This window comes from Hyperolius riggenbachi, chromosome 12, assembly GCF_040937935.1.
Source record: "Hyperolius riggenbachi isolate aHypRig1 chromosome 12, aHypRig1.pri, whole genome shotgun sequence".
Taxonomy (NCBI): Eukaryota; Metazoa; Chordata; class Amphibia; order Anura; family Hyperoliidae; genus Hyperolius; species Hyperolius riggenbachi.
The window spans coordinates 174091029-174101680 of NC_090657.1; positions in this window are offsets into that span (position 1 = coordinate 174091029).

A 10652-nucleotide genomic window follows, 5' to 3' on the forward strand; every position below is an offset into this window, starting at 1 on the left:
TCCCCCCTCCCCAGCATAGGTAGCCAGATATGCTCACAGTACTAGGCAGCCCTCTCCCCAGCACAGGTAGCCAGATATGCCCCAGTACTAGGCAGCCCCCTCCCCAGTATAGATAGCCAGATGTGCCCCTAGTATTAGGTATCCCCCCTCCCCAGCATAGGTAGCCAGATATGCCCCCAGTACTAGGCAGCCCACTCCCTATTATAGTCAGATGTGCCCCAGTATTAGGTAACACCCCTCCCCAGTATTAGGTAACCCCCCCCCCCAGTATAGATAGCCAGATGTGCCCCCAGTATTAGGCAGCCCCCTCCCCAGTGTAGATAGCCAGATGTGCCCCCAGTATTAGGCAGCCCCCTCCCCAGTATAGATAGCCAGATGTGCCCCCAGTTTTAGGCAACCCCCTCCCCAGTATAGATAGTAAGATGTGCCCTTAGTATTAGGTATCCCCCCTCCCCAGCATAGGTAGCCAGATATGCTCCCAGTATTAGGTAGCCTACTCTGCCATTTATCGCTGCTGTGCTGGTTGGACTTTATGCCCCCTATGGGGAGTTGCAGTCTATAACACAAACTCACTGCTTATGCAGTTGGAAAAGTGTGTATGGCTGACCCCATGTGTCAGTGTGCAAGGGTGTTGGTGTGTGCAATGCCGGCTTAGCTTAGATCGTTCTGGTTATAGTCTTTAACATGTTCACTAGGTGCTGCTGCTCCAGCTGAATTTTTAGCTGGTTTTAATATACTGATTTTTTGCAAGCAATCAAGCAAGTATGTGAATTCATATTACTTAATTAATATAGTTTATCTGGTTTACATATCAGGGACCCGTGCCATTTTTTATTTCTCTACCATAAAGGGGGCCAGATGTGCCCCAGTATTAGGTAGCCCCCCTCCCCAATATAGGTAGCCAGATGTGCTCCCCCAGTATTAGACAGCCCCCCTACTCCCCAGTATTGATAGCCAGATGTGACCCCAATATGAGACAGCCCCCCTCCCCAGCATAGGTAGCCAGGTGTGCCCCCAGTATTAGGTAGTCCCCCTCCCCAGTATAGATAGCCAGATGTGCCCCCAGTATTAGGTAGCCCTCCTCCACAGTATAGATAGCCAGATGCCCCCCCCCCCCGGTATTAGGAAGCCCCTCTCCCCAGTATAGAAAGCCAGATGTACTTCCAGTATTAGGTAGTCCCCCTTCCCAGTATAGATAGCCAGCTGTGCCCCCAGTATTAGGTAGCTCTCCTCCACAGTATAGATAGCCAGATGTTCCCCCTGTATTAGGAAGCCCCTCTCCCTAGTATAGATAGCCAGATGTACAGTACTTCCAGTAATAGGTAGTCCCCCTCCCCAGTATAGATAGCCAGATGTGCCCCCAGTATTAGGTAGCCCTCCTCCACAGTATAGATAGCCAGATGCCCCCCCCCCCCGGTATTAGGAAGCCCCTCTCCCCAGTATAGAAAGCCAGATGTACTTCCAGTATTAGGTAGTCCCCCTTCCCAGTATAGATAGCCAGCTGTGCCCCCAGTATTAGGTAGCTCTCCTCCACAGTATAGATAGCCAGATGTTCCCCCTGTATTAGGAAGCCCCTCTCCCTAGTATAGATAGCCAGAAGTACAGTACTTCCAGTAATAGGTAGTCCCCCTCCCCAGTATAGATAGCCAGATGTGCCCCCAGTATTAGGTAGCCCTCCTCCACAGTATAGATGGCCAGGTGTTCCTCCTGTATTAGGAAGCCCCTCTCCCCAGTATAGATAGCCAGATGTACAGTACTTCCAGTAATAGGTAGTCCCCCTCCCCAGTATAGATAGCCAGATGTGCCCCCAGTATTAGGTAGCCCTCCTCCACAGTATAGATAGCCAGATGTTCCTCCTGTATTAGGAAGCCCCTCTCCCCAGTATAGATAGCCAGATGTTCCCCCAGTATTTGGCAGATCCCCTCCACAAGTTAGATAGCAAGATGTGCCCCCAGTACTTGTTTTGTTTTTCAAATCTTTTTATTGCGGAAAATAAGAGCCATATTGGCATATTAAAATAACAGCTTCTATCTATGCACATTTTTTAGAATAATATAGATAAAAGAGGCAGCACGGTGGCGTAGTGGTTAGCACTCTGGCCTTGCAGCGCTGGGTCCCCGGTTCGAATCTAGGCCAGGTCAACATCTGCAAGGAATTTGTATGTTCTCCCCGTGTCTGTGTGGGTTTCCTCCAGACACTCTGGTTTCCTCCCACATCCCAAAAACGTATAGATAAGTTAATTGGCTTCCTCTTAAATTGGCCCTAGACTATGATACATGCACTACACGATACATACATAGACATATATGACTATGGTAGGGACTAGATTGTGAGCCCCTCCGGGGGACAGTTAGTGACAAGACAATATACTCTGTACAGCGCTGCGGAATATGGGGTCGCTATATAAATACTAAACTAAATTAATAAAAGAAGGACAGAAAAAAGAAACAGCACTAAAACAGAGTCATTCCTAGCTAATACAGTGGATTTACTAGCTAGACTTTTGTATAGTATGGAACCGACATTATGATAATTCCATGTGCTATAAAAACCAATAAAACAAGAAAGTAAAATTAAAATGTAACGGCCCCCAAACTGGGACTAACAAAACTAGAAATAGACTCTGCAACTCTTTTTAACACAAATTAGAAGATTTAAAGGTACAGCCACTCTTTATCAGTCACTCAACAATTAACCCACCATGGTGATATAATTGTGATAACTGTAAAACAGCTCAGAAGAGTGATTAAAGACAGGAGTTAAGCTTAGTGAATTGAGGCCAAAGTCCATTTGCTTTATCTGTGCCTGGGAAAAGGATTTAAAGTGCACCAGGCGGCGCCATAGGCCGTATTCTGAATTATGGCAACAGCGCTAAGGCGGTAATTTGGGCACTGTCAAGAGACTTACATCTTACACCCAAGTCCATGGTGTTCTGGAAGGGGAATAGTCATTAACCCCGCCGGGGCTTTTGCAGGAGCTGGTTGAGCCATTTTTTCCGATTTACACTGTCTGTGACCAAATTTCAAATGACAATTAGGCAGCATGTTACCCCCAAAACACATAATTCATCATCAGTGTGCGCACCAATCAACTATATTAGGCTTTTTTCTCTCCAAACACAATTATGTAAAGTGTCCCTCATTATGCAGCATTTTTCCCACAAAAAAAACCAACAAAAAACACAATTAGGCAGAACATAACTAGTGCGTGGTAAACACATGGCAGTAGGTGGTAAAAATCAGACGATTTTGGCCCAGTCCATCTCCTCGTGGGGGACAGATCAAGAACATCTTACCAGCCATTGGTCCATTGTCCCTTGTATTTTCTTAGTACCTTATTTGGTTTTCTACGATACTATTAATGGATGGCAAGAGAGATATCTGCATGATTTTGATTTGACATGCATCTGTGTCTCAGTTGGCTTTATAGAACAAGTTTAGAATCAATACGAGACTCTGAAGAAGCGGGGTTTTTTTTTCTGTTTCTGCCAAAATGTGAGTCAGGCGTTGTCCTTAAAGGGAACTTGTGCACCAACATGTTAATACATAAGAGGGTGGCCACCAGGATCCCCCCCCCCCAGCCATAAAAAGTGTTTCCACCATGACTCCCATCACTAGTAATAAGTGTGGCTGCCATGATCCTCCTCACTAGTAATAAGTGTGGCCACCATGACTTCCCCCACCCATAACCTTGTGGCCACTCTTACTTCCCCAACCATATGATTGTGGCTACCATGACTCCCCCAACCATAACAGTGTGGCCACCCTGACTCATCCACCCATAACAAGTGTGTCCACCATGACACCCCCACCCATAACTTTGTGGCCACCACGACTCTCCAACCATAACAAGTGTGGCCACCATGAATCCTCCAACTATAACAGTGTGGTCACCTTGACTCATCCACCCATAACAAGTGTGTCCACCATGACACCCCCACCCATAAATTTGTGGCCACCTTGACTCCTCCAACCATAACAGTGTGGCCACCATGCCTCCCACCACCACCAGTATCAAGTGTGACCGCAATAACACCTATTATGGAGGGGGCTCTATATCGGTTGCCCTGCAGTAGCAGAGGATGTTCCCCAGAACTAACTTACACCTCTATTTTTATGTAATAATTCCATTATACAAAGCAATACTGTAAAAGAATACTGCGCTCCACAGATTCAACTTAAAAACATAAGATTGGGGATCACAACTTGTATAGAGTCATCCACTCCAATGTAAGCATATATAGAAATTACTTGTTGTGCATACACCCTCCGCTCTCCCACAGAGATATGACACCCTATAATAAAAACAGAAAAAGGGCGCACATAGTGCTCAGCACTGTCTAAACACTGTATGGTAAACACTGCGTGCTGCACTCCAGAGGGATGTGCCTTCACCACTGGGATGACAACAAACTTCCCCCTATGTGAATCCACTCACCGACTGGCGTCTTGATTAATTGCATATCAGATATAGACTGCAGGGGCAGCCCCTGAATGAGTCATTGCGACGAAACGCGTAGGGAGGAGCTAAGCAGCACGCTGACAGACCAGGAAGTAGAGGCGGACCCAGTGATGACCGATCACCCTGTGTCCGCGGCCAGGGCTGAGGTTGTGTTCCTACATTGGATGTCACTGCCTGTTTTTAATAAAGTAACCTTTGGATTACCTAACCGGAGGATGGTGACTCTGCAGTCTATATCTGATATGCAATAAATCAAGACGCCAGCCCCCCCCCCCCCCCCCCAATCAGAGCCAAAAGAAATACTCTTTGCAATGAGGATTTTATCCATTGCTACTAAGTATAACGGCATCACACTCATTAGACTGTCCTGTGGGGGGCGCTTCTCATCATCACACACTCGCCGGATCTCAAATTACACCGTTTAATGTCTGTGAATTCTAATGGCCACATCTTTCTTGTGGAATTGCTGCTAATCACACATCAATCTCAGAAACCTATCGAAGCATTTAGATGTGTGATATAAAACTCGCTTTGCACAATTACTTTTTCTCTTGCTAATCCGGAAAGTGTTACTATAAACTGTCATAAAGAGATGTTTATAGGGCAACTCACAATATGCAACTAAATGAGAAAGATGGGGAACAGTGACGTGTTCTGCCTGCCAAAATATTATTAGTATTGTGTGTGCTGGATAGAGGTTTAAAGCAGGAGGGTCAGCCATACTATGCCAGGAAAAAAAACACATATATAAGTAGATAACCACTTGTTCTACTTACATAACATATGTATTGTACTGTCCGTGTTTTGATTTTAGTGAATGTTAAATAGTAAATAAAGAGAATTCTGTTCCTGGCATTTGCCATTTTGATTCCCTCTGACTGAAGTCAATCCTGATGTCATTTCCTCCCTTACTTTTTTTTTCTCCTAGAATCTGCACTGTCATAGCTACCTACCTTCCATTATATAAAGCAGAGACATTAACACATGGGAGCACAGGCATGGATCGTATTTCAGCGGCACTGAACTGCCCTCAGCCAATCAGTGAGGAGCAGGAATGTGGGAGAGGAGATAGCTAGCTTCTTTCTTGTCAGCAATGTACCAAATAGAGCCAGTCTGACTGAGAGAAGATTTATTACAGCAGAGACATTTTTTATTAGTTTGGAGTGCTTGCAATGCAGGGTGAGGTTCCAGGCTGCATAATGAACACAGTACAGTGGGTAAATGGAATTTGATTTTGTGACTGTCAGTCCTTCTTGAACAACATTATTACCTAAATTGCAGTATAGTAAAGCAACCAGAAGATGTCACTGTCTGTAAAATGGTGCATTGATCTCTATGGTATTTGTGATTTCCTGTATTCACTCTGTGTTCCTTTCTGTTCTAAGTAAGCATCATACCGGATGGTGTGTAGGTTTTATCTCTGCATGTTTTCTTCAGTAAAGAGTTTTAACTTGTTTTACTGGTTGCCTATCTGCGTGTACACAACACTATGCTCCATCAGCGCTCTTGTGAGCTGCCTATCTATTCTGTATCTAATAGCATAGCGGGTGCAGTGTCTGATTGTGCTGTCCAATTGTGCATGTCACACATCATGGGCAAGCACAGTGTGATTTTTACCTTTCAGTGCTCCTCCCCAGAAGCCCTGGCATTTCAGATAATGGTGCCCAGCTTTCTAGGCATGCACATCAAAAGGGGACAAACTGACTGCAGTATAATGTGTGGGGCACATATTCTAGGAGTCTTCAAGGTGCCCCAGAGGGTGCCTGGTACTTAAAATATTGACACAATGGACCTTTTCCAATTTTCTCCTAGTAGATTATTTTTCATGCTCTGTTTAACCCATTAGCAGCTTTAATAGTTATCTCGTTTGAGATACTGGTAAATGCACTGCTATTGACTTCAGTCGGCAGAACTCGTTGTGCTGTAAATTCTTGGAATGCTTTGATGTCTCTCTGCAAGCAGAAAATATAGAAACTGAAAGCAGAAGTCTTCTGTTTTTGTCTCACACTGCCCCCTAGTGATAAGTGGCCATAAAAACACGTTACAGCAGTAGTAATGAGAAGAAAGGAAATATAACAAGTAAGAAATAAAAAAAATTGTGCTAAAATAAAATTGACTGGAGCACTTGCAAGCCTCAAATAAATTGGCTGTTAAAGGGTTAAATAACTTTTCAGCACTCTGTGCATTTTCCTGCTTGCTTGTGGCTTAAAAGGCATTGTATTAATAAGATGTGAAAATTCACCCCTAGGAGTAAACTTAGGAGATAAACTGAATTGGATCGTGCCCGAAGTGTAACATCAGTTTTTCAACTGGACCCCAAAGCTGGAGCCACTGCCACTTTTGGGGGGCTTCAGCATTCGGAAGTGTAAAAATGCCCCTTAAATGTATTAGTTCACACTTCTTTCAAAACCGTATCCGTGGCTCAGTTTTTTTGCCCTGTACAAAAATGGAGCCACAGATACCAATGTTAAAAATAGCGTCCGTCTTCACACACTTCAAAAAAACGGGTCCCTTGGCTCCGTCTTAGAAAACTGAATGGAGAGTCCGGATTTTGCAGATTTTCACGGAGCCTGACAAGTGTCTACAGGGTCTACTGTGCACATGGGCGTCCGCACATCTGGCAAAATGGGGCATGCGCACTCCCCTGGCCAGCTGCTGCCCCCCCTAGCCACCCGGAAGTGCCACCCTGGGGTGGCAACAGAGAAAAGGGAGCGTGTGGAGAAGGGGGGAAGTCTCCCCCCCACCTTCTACCTTTGGGGCTCTCTCTCACTCCCCCCTTTAGAATGAAGTGATGCGGGCGGCAGCGGCAATACACTTACACTATTAGCAGGCGCACGAGTGACTCTCTCTCTGTGAGCCGCTGCGCTAGTTTGGACTAGACCAGAGCAGCAGAGCACAGATGCAGAGTCACTTACGCCTGCTAGTAGCGCGAGTGTCCCGCCGCTGCCGCCCGCATCACTTCATTCTAAAAGGAGGAGCGAGAGAGAGGGAGCCCCAAAGGTGAGGGAAGGGGGGGGGAGACTTCCCCCCCCCCCCTTCTCCATCGCTGTCCACACGCTCCCTTTTCTCTCTCTGCACTGGGGGGCACCTGTCACTACCTGAACTGGGGGCACTGTCACTACCTTAACTGGGGGGGTACTGTCACTACCTGAACTGGGGGGCACTGTCACTACCTTAACTGAGGAGCACTGTCACTACCTAAACTGGGGGCTCCTGTCACTACCTGAACTGGGGGGCACTGTCACTACCTTAACTGGGGGGCTCCTGTCACTACCTAAACTGGGGGCTCCTGTCACTACCTGAACTGGGGGGCTCCTGTCACTACCTAAACTGGGGGCTCCTGTCACTACCTGAACTGGGGGGCCCTGTCACTACCTAAACTGGGGGGCCCTGTCACTACCTAAACTAGGGGCTCCTGTCACTACCTGAACTGGGGGGCACTGTCACTACCTGAACTGGGGGGCTCCTGACACTACCTAAACTAGGGGCTCCTGTCACTACCTGAACTGAGGCACATGTCACTATCTGAACTAGGGGGCCCTGTCACTACCTGAACTGGGGGGCACTGTCACTACCTAAACTGGGAGGCTCCTGTCGCTATCTAAACTGGGGGGCCCTGTCACTACCTAAACTGGGAGGCTCCGGGCACTACCAGCCAACCAGCCCAAAATCACTGTCAAAAAGGCCACAGCATCACCGCCAGTCAGCCCAGCTACAGCATCACCGCCAGCCGGGCCACAGCATCGCCACCAGCCGGGCCACAGCATCGCCACCAGCCGGGCCACAGCATCGCCGCCAGCCGGGCCACAGCATCACCGCCAGCCGGGTCACAGCATCACCGCCAGCCAGGCCACAGCATCACTGCCAGGCCTTTCAGCCCACACATCATCCCCAAGCCAGGCACAGCAGCCAGTAGAGGAGAATTCAGAAGCCAGGTGAGAGGTGTCTACCATATTAAGGGGGCATTCTGCCTATTTATGTGAAATGCTGTCTATTTATGTGCCTCATGACTGCTGAATTTGTCTTGTTCGGGGCCTCATGGTTACTGAATTTGTTTGTTGGGGGCCTCATGATTTGTTGGGGCCCTCAAGATTGCTGAGTTTGTCTTGTTGGGGGCCCCATGATTGCTGAGTTTGTCTTGTGGGGGCCTCATGTTTGCTGAATTTGTCTTGTTGGGAGCCTCATGATTTGTTGGGGGCCTCATGATTGCTAAATTTGTCTTGTTGGGGGCATCATGAATGCTGAATGTGTCTTGTTGGGGGCCTCATGATTTGTTGGGGGCCTCATTAATGCTGAATTTGTCTTGTTGGGGGGTCATATGATTGCTTTCCAACATGGGATGCGGAAATTTGTCCGCATCCGTTGCGCAAAACCTTCCGAGCGCACAGCGCCAAACTCACCAGCGTGCTGCTCACCAGGGCTCTGCCATCGTGCCTCTTGGGGGTGCGCGCGCACGCCAGGCACGCCTTTATGCTCCTAGAAAGCGTGTCAGCTGACCTAGAGGTCAGCTGACGTTTTTAGCCTGCTCTGATTGGTTGCTGCTTGGGGTAGAGACTCCTTTCCCAGGCAATATTTAAGGAAGTGCTTTTCAGTAGCACTTCGTCTGTGTTTGCAATACCCTGTGTCAGCACTCAGACCTAGTCAGTTCCCGTGTGATAATCCGGCAGGACCCCAGGTCTTGTCACACCTAGTTAGCCTTGTATTTGATATTGCATTATATATTGGTTTATCGCCAATATATACGCATATTGTACCGTCTTGATTTATTGTGTATGATTCTGTGCCTGTCTTGACTATCCTTCTGCTTCCTGATTCTGTACTTCGCCAGCCCGTACCGTTATCGAATATTGGCCTGGTTTCCGATAGTGTTGGGCGAACATCTAGATGTTCGGGTTCGGGCCGAACAGGCCGAACATGGCCGCGATGTTCGGGTGTTCGACCCGAACTCCGAACATAATGGAAGTCAATGGGGACCCGAACTTTTGTGGTTTGTAAAGCCTCCTTACATGCCACATACCCCAAATTTACAGGGTATGTGCACCTTGGGAGTGGGTACAAGAGGAAAAAAAAATTAGCAAAAAGAGCTTATAGTTTTTGAGAAAATCGATTTTAAAGTTTCAAAGGGAAAACTGTCTTTTAAATGCGGGAAATGTCTGTTTTCTTTGCACAGGTAACATGTTTTTTGTCGGCATGCAGTCATAAATGTAATACATATAAGAGGTTCCAGGAAAAGGGACCGGTAACGCTAACCCAGCAGCAGCACACGTGATGGAACAGGAGGAGGGTGGCGCAGGAGGAGAAGAAGGCCACGCTTTGTGAGACACAACAACCCCGGCCTTGCATGAGGGCAAGAAGCGTGCGGATAGCAGGCTTTGTACCGCCATGCAGTCATAAATGTAATAAAGATAAGTGGTTCAATAAACAGGGACCACGCGGCAACGCTAACCCAGCAGCAGCAGACGTGATGGAACAGGAGGAGGCGCAGGAGGAGAAGGCCACGCTTTGTGAGACACAACAACCCAGGCCTTGCATGAGGGCAAGAAGCGTGCGGATAGCATGCTTTGTACCGCCATGCAGTCATAAATGTAATAAAGATAAGTGGTTCAATAAACAGGGACCACGCGGCAACGCTAACCCAGCAGCAGCACACGTGATGGAACAGGAGGAGGGTGGCGCAGGAGGAGAAGAAGGCCACGCTTTGTGAGACACAACAACCCCGGCCTTGCATGAGGGCAAGAAGCGTGCGGATAGCAGGCTTTGTACCGCCATGCAGTCATAAATGTAATAAAGATAAGTGGTTCAATAAACAGGGACCACGCGGCAACGCTAACCCAGCAGCAGCAGACGTGATGGAACAGGAGGAGGCGCAGGAGGAGAAGGCCACGCTTTGTGAGACACAACAACCCAGGCCTTGCATGAGGGCAAGAAGCGTGCGGATAGCATGCTTTGTACCGCCATGCAGTCATAAATGTAATAAAGATAAGTGGTTCAATAAACAGGGACCACGCGGCAACGCTAACCCAGCAGCAGCAGACGTGATGGAACAGGAGCAGGCGCAGGAGGAGAAGGCCACGCTTTGTGAGACACAACAACCCAGGCCTTGCATGAGGGCAAGAAGCGTGCGGATAGCATGCTTTGTACCGCCATGCAGTCATAAATGTAATAAAGATAAGTGGTTCAATAAACAGGGA